We start from the raw sequence: 17,499 nt of genomic DNA on the forward strand, positions 1-17,499 counted from the left end.
GAGGGAGAAGAAGTTGCAGAACTGTTACCCAATCCCCTGAGTTTAACTCCCTCCAGCCTCACCCCGCCCTGCAGTCTGGGTACCACTGTGTGTGACACCCGTTAGTCGGAGGCTCACAACGTCCCCCTCCCCCCAGGAAGGGGGTGTTGGAGTAGGCTGCTTTCCCCTGATCCCGGTCTCTTAGAGCACCGCAATCTAGGGAAGATCCCAGGTTCAGGCCCAGAACTGCTCTACCCTTCCCTCGGAGCTAGCGGTATCTGGAAGAAGGCCCTCCCGAGAGCGAAGGTTCCGGCACTTTGCTTCCTAGCCCTTTCATCACCCCTTCTTAGAAACTGGCCCCATTGCCACCGGCTCTCGGCCCGGCCCCATCCACTAGCGCTTCACTAAGAGTGGACTGTGGGTTGCTGAGCCCTCTGTAGCTGAAAACAGCTCTTATGTCCATCTTCCCCTAAATGATACCCCTTTCCCCCTCAGCCCTTTATATTTGCCTTTAGGGTTAGAGCTCCACCGTTGGAAGGGACTTCTGAAGCCATCTAGTCTAATCCCGTTATTTTACAGATGCACAAAATGAAGTCTGGGGAAATTAAGTGACAGTGAGAATCTGAGGAAGTCTCTGAATCCAGACCCTTTGACCCCAGGACTAGTTTCTTTCCCTCTGTGCTAGGATGAGAAAGAGCTCTTCTTTCCCAGGGGAATCCTACACTCTCAGTTTTGTTTCTCTCCTGCTGCACTATGTGTGGGGCTGGGGATGAGGGGAAGGGTTAATGGTGACTTTTCTGACTTGTAATGGGAAATGTAAGTTTATAAGTCACCTAGAGAGAGGAACCATAGACATCCCTGATTCTGGGGAAGAGGCGGGGAATGTGGGAGCTTCCTTTTCTTTGACCATGGAAATCAAGTTAACTCCCCTCCTTCTGAGGGCCTAGAATTGAAAAAGTAAAATTATTGGAGAGAGGTCTCCATGTTCAGCTTGGTAGAGCCTTTTACCCCAGCATTACAAAACAGATCATAGGACTTCTAGAAGAGCAAAGTACCTCAATAGATGGGAACCTAAGGTTATTGCCAGAAACCCTCCTCTTCCTTCCTCTATCCCTAAATGGAGGTACAAAAAGGAATGATCTGCCCTTTTTATAGCTAGGGAAATAGTCATAGAGTCAAGAGTTCAGCAGGATCAGGATAAGACTTATTTATTTTTGTATGTATATGTATTTATACAGTTGTCTTGCTCTACAAGAAAAATCGGATTTAGAAAGGAAGGTAAAGATAACGTGGGAAGAAAAACAAAAATGCAAGCAAACGATAACAGAAAGAGTGCAAATGCTATGTTGTGGTCCACACTCATGTCCCAGTGTTCTTTCAATGGGTGTAGCTGGTTCTGTTCATCACTGATTAATTGGAACTGATTTGGATCCTCTCATTATTGTAGAGGGCCATGTCCTCATATAGTAGTGTTGAAGTGTATAATGATCTTCTGGTTCTGCTCATTTCACTTAGCATCAATTCATGTAAGTCTCTCCAAGCCTCTCTGTATTCATCCTGATAATTATTTCTTACAGAACAATAATATTCCATAACATTTATATACCACAATTTATTCAGCCATTCTCCAATTGATCCATTAAGTTTCCAGTTTCTGGCCACTACAAAGAGGGCTGCCACAAACATTTTTGCACATGTGGGTCCCTTTCCCTCCTTTAAGATCTCTTTGGGATATAAGCCCAGTAGTAGCACTGTTGAATCAAAGGGTATGCACAGTTTGATAACTTTTTGAGCATAGTTTCAAATTGCTCTCCAGAATGTTTGGATCCATTCACAACTCCACCAACAATGCATCAGTGTCCCAGTTTCCCCACACTCCCTTCAACATTCATCATTATCTTTCCCTGTCATTCTAGCCAATCTGACAGGTGTGTAATGGTGTCTCAGAATTGTCTTAATATGCATTTCTCTGATCAATATTGATTTGGAGCATCTTTTCATATGGCTAGAAATAGTTTCAATTTCATCATCTGAAAATTGGACAAGACTTATTTTTGCAGAGTGTTGGGGTCAAGGCAGGAGCTTAAAGAGGAGGCCTAGGGGATCAGGGTGGAGCTATGAAGAGGGAACCTCTGCAATGATGGCAAACCTAACTTCCTTCCACAGAAGACTTATCAGATCTCTCAACCCCACCTTTATCTATTTCTGTCTGTCTTTTCTCTTTCTGTCAGTCTCCTCTATGCATCTATCTTTCCCATTTATTTCCTTCTCCACTTGAAAAGCAGTGCCCTTGGAGAAGGGAAGGAAAGCAGCGCTTTAACCTGGGTTTCACATTCCAAGCTCCATGTGAAGCCTTAAAGATCAAGACTGAAGATCTCTTTTTCACTCAGCTTCACAGTCACTCTTTCCTATATGAACTCAGAAGCTAATTGCACCCAAAAGGTTCATTGAAATGTGGGAATCACACACCAGTAAACTTGCAACATAGAAAGAAATAAAACTATTAAAGGCCTTGTCCTCCTCCAACCCAATCCAAATTTCTCCACTTCCTTCAAGGTCAGGGGCAGAGAAAGTAAGAATTAGGAAAAAGAGACAAAGAAACAATCAACCATACAAAAAACAAAGCAATGAAAGAGTCAAGAGCCGAAAGAGCTGCTCTGGCTGAGGACAGCAAAATGGGGGTGGGGGTGGGGAAATGTATTTGTGAGTTTGAGACTCATTCCAAATTTAGTCTACCCTCACTCCAAAGCTCCCTCCATATTCTAGGGTTTTGCTTTAAAAGATAATGGAGGGGAGAATCAAAAAGCAAAAGGTTCAGCAATGTCCTCTTTCAACCTGCCTTGAGTGATTTGGTTTGAGACAGGAGATTGGGAATCCAGGGAATTCTTATCATTCCCTTAACAGCTGAGCAGATTCTTGGTAGTGCCTTCCAGGGTGTTTAGTTAGGGATGCACTAATGGGAAAAGGGATTAATTATAATTTCCTTTGCTATGTGTTGAGGGTGTCAGGGTGGGGTGGGGCAGCAAGGTTGGATGTCTAGAGTGAAGCCTCCACTAAGGTTGGAAATTCCAAAGTAGTTACAATTCAGGAAGTTATTTGGGGCTCTTGTCTGTAAGACTGAGCTGCTCCAAATAAAGAAAGGTATTTTATTTGGGGATATATCTCTCAGATTAGCTAAGGATTAAAAACTCAGGTCTACCAAGAATGGGAGGAGTGAGTAGGGTTATCAGAAAGGAGTTGTTTTTTTGGGGTTTTTTGGAGCGAAGAACTCCTCTTCAGGGTCACTGCCATGGCAAAGCTATCCTTTCATCAGGGTATGTTCATCAGGGTTGCCCAAGAGCCACCACAGTTCAAAGCTGACTCAACTAGAATAAATAGTCTCTTGGAAGGGGGGATGCTGGAAGCCAACAACAGCCAAATCCCAAGCCTAATCTTTTCTGGCTCCCTCATCCCTGCCTCTCCCAGGAGAAGATATGGTGTCTGGGGGCCAATTGAGCTAATGGCTTTTATAATCAGCCACTTCTATTTTTCTGAATAAAATGATACATTAACTAACAGGGAAAGAGGTCAAGTAATTCTCTGTGATGTGAGAGTAGGTTTTCCTGCTTTCCTAGGTCTCCTGCCTATAGGCTTATTCTGTGTCTCCCAAGTGACTCTGGCTATTGCTATAACCCTACTCATCTTAGGGCTGAAAACTAGGATGCTCTATTCACCACCTACTTAAGTATCAAGCTTCTATTACAGCCAGCTATTGTAGTCATCTTATTATACACCATCATACTGATATACCTATGACCTCATCCCACCCTTTTGTTATGTACCCCCACTATCTCATTTAACCCTTTGACTTTGCTATATTCAATCAGTCTATTAGTTCCTTTCATTTAGTTAGATTCCTGTCATGTCCTTATACTTCATCACTTCTATCAAATTTTTCATGGCAGTATTCCTGTTTCCTGTTCAACATTTTCCCCTTATGTTGTCATTCCTCATCATCCTTATATGACAGTCACTTATTGCCTCAATATTTCTGGTTGCTCCATCACCTCCTTTGGCCTGTGTACTAATGCTTTGACTGACCTTTCATGGCTCCATTCTATCCTTTCATACCTCATCATCTCTAGTCTTTCTGTGTAACCATTGCTCCCCTTGGCCTTGGTGAGATGAGAAATCTGCAGGGACAGAATCCTTTCTCAGAGAAGCATATATGGTGGGAGAGACAACAAGAAATAGAATACACATGGGCTTCCCTTTCTCATCACTTTGCTGGGACTGAGAACTCTCAGTCCTCAAGCACTAAAAATTATTACCCAAAGTCCATTGCTTCCTCTCCCTATGACCCCCAGTTTTTTATCATTTGAAACTTATTTGACGATGCTGTTATCACTGGGCAGCCAGGGGCAGCCAGGATCTTGGAACCACAAGGTCTTTGTTTTTCAGAGAACTGTGGCAGCTCCCTGGGCAAAAGGAACAGGAGGAACAAAAAGCAAAATGAAATGCTATTCTTCTCCCGGGGGGCATCCTGGGGAAAGGAAGGGAAGAAGACTCTAGATTTTGGAAGTTTATTTCCTGAGTAAGAACCAAGCAAGAAGCGTCTATTGGAGAACAGCTGAATGTAGCCTTGGATAGAAAGGCAGAGTATAGTGCCTAGGCAGTTGTGGATAAGAGTGGTACCCCTAGAGAAAGAGTGCTTCTTTGAAAAGGGGATATAATTCTCTGGGCCTTATCCCACCCATGAAAAAGGGACATGTCAAGGCTCTGATCCCTTGATTATGGGAATGGAGAGGGGGTGTGACATAGAACTTTAAGATCTTTAGGAAGATCATTCTGACAGCTGAGTGGAGAATGAACTGGAGTTGGGAGAGATTTGGGGTAGGGAGACCACTATTGCAATAGTGAAAAGATGAGATGAGAAGGGTCTGCACCAGAGTGGGAGTATTATCAGAGGAAAGGAGTGAGGAAGGGATATTTGAAGGCTGTTACAAAGGTAGAATCCATAAGATTTGGCAACATTGGATATGGTGCTAAAAGAAAGTGAGGGGTCCAAGGTGACAGCTCGATTGCAGGCTGGTTCATTGGGAAGATGGTGGTGCCCTTTATGGTAATAGGAAAATTAAGGAGAAAAGGAGCCTTGGGGCAGAGAGGAAGATGATAAGATCATTTTGGACATGTGGGTGTGAGGAATAAAACTGACTATTAAATTCTCTTTCTTTCTACTTTGCCTATCCTACCTTAAGCCTGCTTCTTAAGAGCTGCTAAGCATTTGATCTGATAACTTCCTTAGGCTCGGAATTTGCTGAATAGCCTGAAAGGGAGAGGGAAGCTAAAGGCAGGGACCTTGGGGAACTGAGATATCTTTAGGTTAGAGATATGGGGGATTTGACCAGGTGACTGAAATGTGTTGAGAGATTAGCTTAGGGATAGGTAACCTTGATGGGATATTGTGGCAAATGTCAGTGCCTCTATGTGGGAGACAATGGTTGGGAGCAGAGTCTCTCAGTTCTAATTGTATCCCTTATGATTTTCCAGAGGGATGGTTCAAATAAGAGTAACCATGGAAGGGGGCATATTAAGTCAAACTCTGACCTTGATCACTTGCCTGGTTCTGAAATGCTCTTGTTCTGAGCTCCAGACAATAACACCAACTTTGCAGCACTGTTTATGTCAACCTTGATGCACTATATTTGAAAGGCCCCATTGTCTAAGTCATCTAGGATATAAATGCTGTTTCCACTCAGAGACAGAGAGGAGACTAGAAACTTCAAGGGCAAAGTGCCTAACACCCCTATTTGGAACACAGCCCTTGGCTCCAGACACTGTTCTGGCTAAGACCCTTCACTGTATAGCCAGTGAGATAATTTTCATCCAGTTGTTGTCCTGAGAATGATAAATAGGATGGACTTGGCTACTCTTGACATTTTGTGAACAGGAGCTCCTGCTTGTTTCTTCCCCAATTGTATAGTTACTCTTGCCCAGATCCTCTTGCTTTTATTTGCATTTGAAGGTCATTTTCTTGTTCATTTGCAAAATTTGTTTGCTATAGAAAATGATAAATTTTACCAATACATATTATGGATCTTGAGGAGCAATTTTTTTTTCTTTTGTGGCAATAGTCTATAGATTTTCTTGATCAATGCTTTGTTTTCTCTATTCAGAAGTTCCAAGCAATTTTCTTTTATTATTTCTTATATTATGGTATCTAGGTTTTCCTTTGACTTATTCTTCTGGGAGACCTATGAACCTTAAATTGTCTATGCCCATCCTATCTTCAAATTCAGTCACTTTTACTTAAATAGAATTCATGTATTCTTTTAAAATTGCTGTTTTTTTATTGTGTTGCATTGAATTTTTTTCCACTTGAATATTTTTATATTCTAAATCTGTTCATCTCTTTTAAATTTCTTTAGAAATATTCTCCATTGTGGATTCAATTTTCTTTTTTTAAACCACTCTGTATTAACAGTCTAATTTCTGCCCTATGTTTTCCCTATTTCCTTCTTTTATCAGTTTAATTTCTCTTTTGAACCATTCCCAGATCCCTTGACATAGATACAGGCATGAAGACTCCAGAATTATTCATGAGAAAATGGCTGGTAGAATTCACTCCCAAAATTATTTCTAGAAGTTCCCTCCTGCTCCAGTACTTCTTTTTTCAACCAGGTTTTTTAATTCCACATTTCTCTTTTAGAGAAATTGCTCTTTCAAGTTTTAGAGATGGAAGGGATGTCTTTTTCCATTCATCAACTGCTGGATCGGGCTACAGTCACATATAGAATCCTGGCAGGGACAAGAGCATTAGATTAGCTGAAGAGCCCTCTCTACTTTCATATTTGAAGAGGTCAGCTGTCTGGCTATCAACATAGGATTGTTTGTCTGGTTGCCTGTGTCCCTATGACTTTTCCAACTCTGTAAACACCAATCATTCTACAAAAGCTGGAAAGGAGAGCATTCTGGGGTGTTCCTGGTCTCCTCTTCCTCATCAAATCCCAAATTCATTTTCTGGCCTTATTTCAAGCTTTTGCTAGGATATCACATCTGGCTTTGTTACCTATTGTCTTTAAGAGTCCCTAAGGAGCAACTAATGCCTCTAAGACCCAACTCCTTCTTTCACTATCTCTATGGAAAAGGATCTTTGATTTCTTCCCCCAAAGCAGAAGGCACTATTAAGCAGAAACTGGAAAAATAGGAAGGGGAAGGACTGTCTCTCCCTCTGGCCTAGTTTTTTCCAAAACATCCCATGACTCAATATTAAAGTGAGACATTAGGGGCCAGGAATGGTAATATTGAAGAGGATACTTCAAAGGTGCTGAGCTGGACTATAATGGAGGTTTGTCTATATGTCCAGAAACATATATTTCTTGTTTACTGTAGGAACTCCAACAGAGACTGAGGGAAAACAAATTATTAGCAAGAGATCCTTTTAAGGATTAGCATTTCCTGGCTCTGAGTGCACAGTTGCTAGTTCTGAGAAATCATAGGCCCAGGCCTCTTTCACCACAGTCCTACTACTGTGTTTAGCATTCTTAATGGGAAAAGACCTAGATCAGATTGAAACACCCCGTAGGCATATACCCCTAAGGAAGGCCCATCCTGGATGACCTGTCTGAACTGAACCAATTAGGGAAGACATTTTCAGTTTGCAATGTCTGAAAGCAGAGAGAAGAGGAAAGCTCTAGAAGAGATTTTAAAAGACAAATCATTCTAGGGGTGGATTTGTTTTTTCTGACAAGGAAAGAACAGTGAAAGTAGTCTCTAAGTAACTCTTGACAAAATAGAACTCATTATCTTTTCTAAATCTGACCATCCTCCAGAGGTCTTCAACCTTAAATTCATCCTTCATCCTTTCCTCTCCTTCACTACATCTTTTAGTGGCTACATCTTTCAATTTTTACTATCACAGATTATTTTATATAAATTCTTTGTTTGCTACCACCTAGTGCAGGACCTCTTCCTTGCATGATTGTGATAGTTTTCTAATTTTTCTCCCTATTTCCAGTATCTTTGCTTCTCAATTCATCTTCCACACAGTCACCAAGACCTACAGCTTTAATAACTGGCCTGACCATGTCACTTCCCTGATCAAAAATATTCAGTGATCCCCCTATATTTCGAGTATGTTTTTCATGCATTGTTAAGGAGATGGTGAGCCAATGCTTCAAGCCGAACATCACAGAAAGCAGGTCCCAAGCAATACCTGAACCAGACACGACCCATTCATGGACACACCCAATCCTGGCCCTCTCTTCAATATGTCTTATTATTGACGTCTATGACTATATGATCTTTAGGGCCGCTTTGAGAGGCTTTTGAGGATGGATGGTAAAGAAGACTGGCTTCAAGCCCTCTTTAAGTCCATGATAATTGTGATTTAAATGTATATACTATTTGATATTGTAGTAATAAGTGATAATACTTCAATATGGAATTTCTTAGGCAAAGTAGTCCTAAAGACTATAAACATGTAGGCAATGACAGACAGCCTGTACTTTTCCTCTGCTTTGACTCATTGTGATTCTGTGAATAACTTCAAATCCTGATTGGCTGAGGCTCCTGCATCAGCTGTGCTCTGACACCCCCTCCTGGACTATCAATTGCCAATTTAAACCCTCATTCAATATTGGAACCATTGGAAAACTCCTCCACCTGAATGATATTGACAAACGACTAAGGGAATTCCATCCCCACCTTCATCTGGGTCTGATTAAGAAAGCCCCTTCCTTTTTTGGTGTTTACCCTCTGTCTCAATCAAATCACTTTTAAAGAATGATTTCTCCACCCCAGACCCCCAATCCAGCCCCTGCCCTGTGCCCAGAACTCTGAGCACTTGCCACTGTGACCTCTCCCCCACAAGTCCCTGGTCTTGTGTGGCTCAATATCTGTTGTGTTGCTATATAATGTGATGCTATCTACTTGCTATACTGCATATTGATAAATAAATCTCATGCTTGTAATAGTCTCCCATTTACCAATTTTCTGTAAATCTCCAATTATAGCTCTTAGCTCTAACCTGATCTTGAGGTCACATAAAGCTCCCCAATCAGGAGCTTATACCTTGTCTTGTACCTAGTAAGCATTTAATTTGTATTTAATTTAATTTTTGTAAAATTTAATTTATTTTAGTGATCATGGACTTAATGATTCTTGAACTCCCACCCACAGGCCAACTCCAAAGCGTTAACCAGAGTAAGGTAACTGATGCTTTGGCCCAATATGTGAAATGAAAGGCTTATAGTCTTTTATAGAAGAAGGAAGCAGCAGAACCAGGTAGTGAATGAGCAGGTACCATTTGGAGGATCAGCTAGCCTGTGAAGAGGGATTTCTTGGGGAAAGGGGAAAGAGATTGATGATGGCAGAATTTGAATTCTGGCCCAGACCAGGTGGTGAGTAGTGAGACCCTGATTTGGTCCATCAAACTAATGCAATGGCAGTCTTTTAGGAACTGACTTTTAGCATAATTGCCAATCAGATCCAGGAGCAGTAGTGGACTGGGAAGTTTCTGTATTCTGCCCACCCTATGATGGGCAAACCATGAAAAGAAGACCCTTCAAACATTGAAAGCCTGAAGATAGGAGACAATGTTTTAGACTGGAGAGTTATGAGGATGTCTCTTCATTCCTTATTAGTTTAATTTAACAAGCATTAATAATAGTCTGCTACGTACCAGGCACTATGCTGTATGTCAGTCATAAAAACTCCAGACAAAAACAAAACTGTTTCTGAATTCAAGAAGTTTATAATCTACTGGGGAGAAATTATGCACGTAGGTAAGTAAATATAAAGTAATTTCAAGAGGGAGAGAACACCAGAGCGGGGAGGGGGTTCAGGAAAGACTGGAAGAGCTTGCTTTGAGGGAAATGAGGAATTATTCAAGGTGGCAATGAAGAGGAGCATATTCCAGTCATGGAGAACAGCCTGAACAAGATTATAGACAGGTGATGGAACATCCTGTACATGGAGCATCGAGTAGGATAGTAGGGGTATGTGAGGATGAAATCAGTCTGGAAATTTGGTGCCGACAGGATTTATGTGCCCAAAAAAAGTTTGTATTTTCTCCTAAGGGCAATAGGCAACTGTGAATTCCTTAAGCAAGGGACCTATTCTTGGACCCACGCTTAACACCACATACTAAGATAAGATCAAAATGGGTCCATGATTTAGGTATAAAGAACGAGATCATAACTACATTAGAGGAACATAGGATAGTTTACCTCTCAGACCTGTGGAGGAGGAAGGAATTTGTGACCAAAGGAGAACTAGAGATCATTATTGATCACAAAATAGAAAATTTTGATTACATCAAATTAAAAGGCTTTTGTACAAACAAAACTAATGCAAACAAGATTAGAAGGGAAGTAACAAACTGGGAAAACATTTTTACAGTAAAAGGTTCTGATAAAGGCCTCATTTCCAAATTATATAGATAACTGACTTAATTTATAAGAAATCAAGCCATTCTCCAATTGATAAATGGTCAAAGGATATGAACAGACAATTTTCAGATGATGAAATTGAAACTATTTCCACTCATATGAAAGTGTTCCAAATCATTATTTAAAATTTTTAAAATTAATTTTATAATTATAACATTTTTTGACAGTACATATGCATAGGTAATTTTTTACAACATTATCCTTTGTACTCCCTTCTGTTCCGAATTTTTCCTCTCCTTCCCTCCAACCCCTCCCCTAGATGCCAGGCATTCCCATACATATTAAATATGCTATAGTATATCCTAGGTACAATATATATGTGCAGAACCGAATTTTGTTGTTGTTGTTGTTGTTGCAAAGAAAGAATTGGATTCGGAAGGTAAAAATAATCTGGGGAGAAAAACAAAAAATGCTAACAGTTTACACTCATTTCCCAGTGTTCCTTTTCTGGGTCTAGCTGATTCTGTCCATCATTGATCAATTGGAATTGGATTAGCTCTTCTCTATGTTGAAGATATCCACTTCCATCAGCATACATCCTCGTACAGTATCATTGTTGAAGTGTATAATGATCTTTGGTTCTGCTCTTTTCACTCAGCATCAGTTGATGTAAGTCTCTCCAAGCCTCTCTGTATTCCTCCTGTTGGTCATTTCTTACAGAACAATAATATTCCATAACATTCATATACCATAATTACCCAACCATTCTCCAATTGATGGACATCCATTCATTTTCCCGTTTCTAGCCACTATGAAAAGGGCTGCCACAAACATTTTGGCACATACAGGTCCCTTTCCCTTCTTTAGTATTTCCTTGGGATATAAGCCCAGTAGTAGCACTGCTGGGTCAAAGGGTATGCACATTTTGATAACTTTTGGGGCATAATTCCAGATTGTTCTCCAGAATGGTTGGATTCTTTCACAACTCCACCAACAATGCATCAGTGTCCCAGTTTTCCCACATCCCCTCCAACATTCATCATCATTTGTTCCTGTCATCTTAGCCAATCTGACAGGTGTGTAGTGGTATCTCAGAGTTGTCTTAATTTGCATTTCTCTGATCAATAGTGATTTGGAATACTCTTTCATATGAGTGGAAATAGTTTCTTTATTATTATTATTATTTTTATAACATTATCCCTTGTATTCATTTTTCCAAATTATCCCCTCCCTCCCTCTACTCCCTCCCCTAGATGACAGGCAATCTCATACATTTTACATGTGTTACAATATAACCTAGATACAATATATGTGTGTAAATCCAATTTTCTTGTTGCACGTTAAGTATTAGATTCTGAAGGTATAAGTAACCTGGGTAGACAGACAGTAGTTCTAACAGTTTACATTCACTTCCCAGTGTTCCTTCTCTGGGTGTAGCTGTTTCTGTCCATCATTGATCAACTGGAAGTGAGTTGGATCTTCTTTATGTTGAAGGTATCCACTTCCATCAGAATACATCTTCATACAACATTGAAGTGTACAGAGATCTTCTGGTTCTATTCATTTCACTCAGCATCAGTTGATCTAAGTCTCTCCAAACCTTTCTGAATTCAATGCTGATCACTTTTTTTTTTTAATAATTTTTATTATATATTTTTTAATAATATTATCCCTTGTATTCATTTTTCCAAATTATCCCCCCCTCCTTCTACTCCCTCCCCCCGATGACAGGCAATCCCATACATTTTACATGTGTTACAATATAACCTAGATACAATACATGTGTGTAAATACCATTTTCTTGTTGCACAATAAGCATTAGATTCCGAAGGTACATGTAACCTGGGCAGACAGATATTAGTGCTAACAATTTACATTCACTTCCCAGTGTTCCTTCTCTGGGTGTAGTTGTTTCTGTCCATCATTGATCAACTGGAAGTGAGTTGGATTTTCTTTATGTTGAATATATCCACGTCCATCAGAATATATCCTCATACAGTATTGTTGTTGAAGTGTACAGTGATCTTCTGGTTCTAATGCTGATCATTTCTTACAGAGCAATAATATTCCATAGCCTTCATATACCATAATTTACCCAACCATTCTCCAATTGATGGGCATCCATTCATTTTCCAGTTTCTAGCCACTATGAAAAGGGCTGCCACAAACATTTTGGCACATACAGGTTCCTTTCCCTTCTTTAGTATTTCCTTGGGATATAGGCCCAGTAGTAGCACTGCTGGATCAAAGGGTATGAACAGTTTGATAACTTTTGGGGCATAATTCCAGATTGCTCTCCAGAATGGTTGGATTCTTTCACAACTCCACCAACAATTTATTAGTGTCCCAGTTTTCCCACATCCCCTCCAACATTCATCATTATTTGTTCCTGTCATCTTAGCCAATCTGACAGGAGTGTAGGGTATCTCAGAGTTGTCTTAATTTGCATTTCTCTGATCAATTGTGATTTGGTTTCCCAGTAAGATCAGGAGTGAAACAAGGTTGCCCACTCATCACCATTACTATTCAATATAGTACTAGAAACTCTAGCCTCGGCAATAAGAGCCAAGAAAGAGATTCAAGGAATTAGAGTAGGAAATGAGGAAATCAAACTATCACTTTTCGCAGATGACATGATGGTATACTTAGAGAACCCCAAAGACTTTGCTAAAAAGCTATTAGAAATAATTCAGAAATTTAGCAAAGTTGCAGAATACAAAATAAATGTCCATCAATTGGAGAATGGTTGGGTAAATTATGGTATATGAATGTTATGGAATATTATTGTTCTGTAAGAAATGACCAACAGGAGGAATACAGAGAGGCTTGGAGAGACTTACATCAACTGATGCTGAGTGAAAAGAGCAGAACTAGGGGATCATTATACACTTCAACAATGATACTGTATGAGGATGTATTCTGATGGAAGTGGATATCTTCAACATAGAGAAGAGCTAATCCAATTCCAATTGATCAATGATGGACAGAATCAGCTAGACCCAGAAAAGGAACACTGGGAAATGAGTGTAAACTGTTAGCATTTTTTGTTTTTCTCCCCATATTATTTTTACCTTCTGAATCCAATTCTTCCTGTGCAACAAGAAATTCGGTTCTGCACATATATATTGTACCTAGGATATACTATAACATATTTAATATACATGGGAATGCCTGCCATCTAGGGGAGGAGGTGGAGGGAAGGAGGGGAAAATTCAGAACAGAAGGGAGTACAAGGGATAATGTTGTAAAAAATTACCTATGCATATGTACTGTCAAAAAATGTTATAATTATAAAATTAATAAAAAAAATTTTTAAAAAGAACCTATTGTTCTCAAACTTTCTCAAACTTTCCCTCAGGGGATGCCCCGCAGGATCAGGTTGAAAGTGTTACCTCCTAAAATGTTAAAAATTTCTTATTAAACCAAGCAGAAGGAGGAAACTTGGGTCCTTGGTTGGTCTGGAAAGACAATCCTTCTTAGCTCCTTGTCTTGAATCATGAGAACAGAGGTTGATGTTCTGAAAGGAACAGGGTCCTGGTTTCCCTGGAGGACACCACATTTTAGCTATCTGACTGACAAAGCTCTGGACTGTGAGTCAGGAGAGCAGGGTTTGAGGCCTGCTTTGCCATTGTCTCCGGGTTTCTGTTTCATTCACTCTTATTGAAAGTGTTGAATGAGCGTTCCACTGTCCTTGACTACTTCCCCACTTTGGGGCCTAAATTTCTTCCTCTAAAATGATAGTTGAATCAGATAAGGCCTAAGGCCCCTTCCAGATCTAACATGATACTTTGAGGAGCTTTGTGTGTGTGTTGGTGGGGAAGGGTTGGGGGTTGAGAAGAAGTGACTTCAGACCCTCTTCTAGTGCCCTCCTCCAAAGCATTTTTGTTTGATATGAGGGTTTCTTGGATGCCAATGTGTAAAAGAAGGATCTAGTTAACAAGAATAATTAGTAAAAACAGGAAGCTACCAAAATGACCCATTTCCTTGGGGGGTTGTTGGTAGGTGTCAACCTCCCCAGATGTGTCCTTGTGATATCCTGGGGTCTTGACCTTTCTATCACAATGTGTTCTCCAACCCAATAAACTGAGGGTGTCTTCTATACCCCTTGTTCCAAGCTCTTCTTCATGGTCCTTATTTATCCAGAAGAGTGTTCAAGACAATGAATTTTTCAATGTGGTCATTTATACATTGAAAATCAACCAAAACAAAGAGCCAGGGGCTTCCTTTATTGTTTTGGTGATGATCTAGACTTTAGGAAGAAATGGAGAAAATATCAATATTGAAGATTGAAACTGTGTCAAGTTTATGTCCCTAGCCCCCATTCCTCTCTGTTAAACGTTTCCCAGCGCACCCCTGCCCCTCCGCTCTGTGCAGATTCCTAATCTCGGCTCTGTCCAAAGCCAAATTTCGGGGCACTGCGGACACTTTTAGAGAGAGCAAAAGACATTGGGAAGATTAAGAATGTTAGGATGGACTTGCTGCCTTCTTCCAAAAATCCACTAGATGGTGGTGTAACATCAAAAGAAACAAGATCCGGGGCTAATTGAACCTGAGAAAAGCCTTTTGCAATCCTGCATCCAGGCTAGAGATTCAGTATTGGGGGGATATAGATTGATTGTAGCCTTGGCTTCTACCCCAACCCATTTCTCCCAAGCTCTCTCTAGCCCTTAGACTGGATGATTCTAATATCCCTGATTTCTGCCCCAACCTGGTTCTTCCCTGTGTAGCCTCTCCCCTACCCACTTCTGACTCGCATCCCTCCTCCCCTTCTTATGTCCTTCTCCCTTCCTTTCTCTCCCTGTGCTACTTCTCTCTCAGCTGCTCCCCCTCAGCTCTCCCTCCACCCGCCCAGGACAATTTCTCTCCCACCGTTGCGCCTTTAGAGAGAGGGACTACCCGGCAGCTATTTTGCCTCCAAAGGGCTGTCTTTTCTCTGTTGCTGACATAGGACCCTCCATCTTCCTTCTCCATGCCTTTGTGCGGGAGCTCCCCATGTCTAGAACACACGTCCTCCTTATTCCTTCATCTCACAGAATCCTTTTTCCTCAAGACCCAATTCAGATCTTCTCCATGAAGCCTTTCTCTCTATTCCTGACACTTATTCAGTATTTACTTCTAATCTATCCCTCCCTGTTGTCTCTTTGGTTAGAATGTATGTTCTGTGCAAGCAGAGATTTTTCATTCATTATCTTTGTAACCCGGGGGCACAGCACTGTGCCTGGCACAAAGTAGGTGCTTAATAAATACTTGATGAATGATTGATTGCCTAGGGTTATTGGGAAGGGAGCATAATTTCCTCTTCCTTCCTCACCTTGAGCCCCAGAACTTGCACCTAGCAACAAACAGATCCCCTGGGGGGTTGCTTCATCCTTCTCCCGCTGTTCCTTTCCCTAACCTCCCTCCCCAACATCCCTCATGTTCACCTCCTTTTCTCCAAAGGAGACCTTCCTTCTAGCCTCTGCCAACAGCTCTAATGCAGGAACCATTAAGTCCGTCTCCATTGATTTGGGGGATGCAAATATATGTAAATCAATGCAAATGAGCATGCAAAGGAGGTTTGCAGTGAGGTTCTAAGTGGTTGTCATGAGTTCACTGACACCTGTTCTGAGAAGACAGCTGCCCCACCCCCTTCCTCTCCCTCGCTTTCGGGCCTCCATCACCTGCCCCTCGTGCCCTAGGGTATCCTGTCTGCTCTTCCTAAATAATCTGGAGTTCTAGCTAGAAGAGGACGAATGCCTTCTCCCAAGTGGACTCTCTTACAGTGGAAAGAGCTTGAGATTTAGCCAGGGGACCTGGTTTTAAATCCTGATTCTGCCACTTGTTTTCTATTTGACATAGAGTGAGTCACTTAATTTCATTGAACCTCAGTTTTCTCATCTGTAAAATGAGTTAGTTGAAGTAGCCCAGAAGTTCCCTTCCACCCCTAGAGTTATGCTCTGATGTTATAAGGAAACTTGGTTTGCCTTCCGGTGATGCTAGGGGAGTCAAAGTCAGTCCTCTACAAGGCTCAGGGCACACCATGTTTGTAAGGGACCAGAGCCTAGAGACACGGTAGTCAGGGAAACAGGTATGTGCACACCCAGAGACACTCACACATTTGGAACGACACATGCACACCCAGAGACATTCAGAAGACATACACTCACACTTGCTTTCAGAAACACACACAGGAGGAGCCTGTGGGAGGCAGAATCTGACTCATCAGGACCAGAGCTGTGGGTGGTGCTTTTGTCCTGATTTCCGGGGCTGTGAGCTCCACATTTCACAAAGAATGTATGGGGGATGTCACAGTCGTTTCTCTGACAGGCTGACAAGGACAATGATGAATGGTCACTCCTTGGGTTGGAAGGGCTGTTTGCAACTGGACAGTTGGGTGACATAGGGATGAACAGTCATCTCTTCAAATAGTCCTCTTCCCAGAATCTACCCAGCTCGCTGCCTGTTGGAATCTTTTTCTGTTTAAAGTCAGGAGCCACCTCCTTTAGGAGGCCTTCCTTGATTCTTTCCCCACTCCCCAGCTAAAGGAGGTCCTTATTTGACCAAAATATTCATGTCTCCCTGGTAGGTTGTTCCAAGGTCCTCATTTCATTCTAACCCGTATGACATTATTTGTGTGCTTCTCCTTCTTTTACAGGATTGTGCCCACCTAAAAGCAGGAATTGTTATCACTTTTCATCTAAGTCCTCCCAGGGCTCAGCAGAGTATGCTCCTCAAAAAGGGCACTTTTAAAAGGTTCATTTGTCTTTTGTTCTATGTGTTTGGTTGTGTGTGTGAGAGCTGACCAATCCAGGCAACAAACAGTTTAGCACTTAATATATACAAAACACTGAACTAGAAGCTGAGGATGCCAAGACAGAGAGAGAAAGAGAGAAAGGGGAGGGAGACATGGAGGGAGGGAGGGAGGGAGGGAGAGAGAGAGAGAGAGAGAGAGAGAGAAGAGAGAGAGAGAGAGAGAGAGAGAGAGAGAGAGAGAGAGAGAAAGAGAAAGAGAGAGAGAGAGAGAGAGAGAGAGAGAGAAAGAGAAAGAGAAGAGAGAGAGAGAGAGAGAGAGAAAGAGAGAGAGAGAGAGAGAGAGAGAGAGAGAGAGAGAGAGAGAGAGAGAGAGAGAGAGAGAGGAGGGAGGGGAGGGAGGAGAGAGAGAGAGAGAGAG

This window comes from Sminthopsis crassicaudata, chromosome 2 (assembly GCF_048593235.1).
Source record: "Sminthopsis crassicaudata isolate SCR6 chromosome 2, ASM4859323v1, whole genome shotgun sequence".
Lineage (NCBI taxonomy): Eukaryota > Metazoa > Chordata > Mammalia > Dasyuromorphia > Dasyuridae > Sminthopsis > Sminthopsis crassicaudata.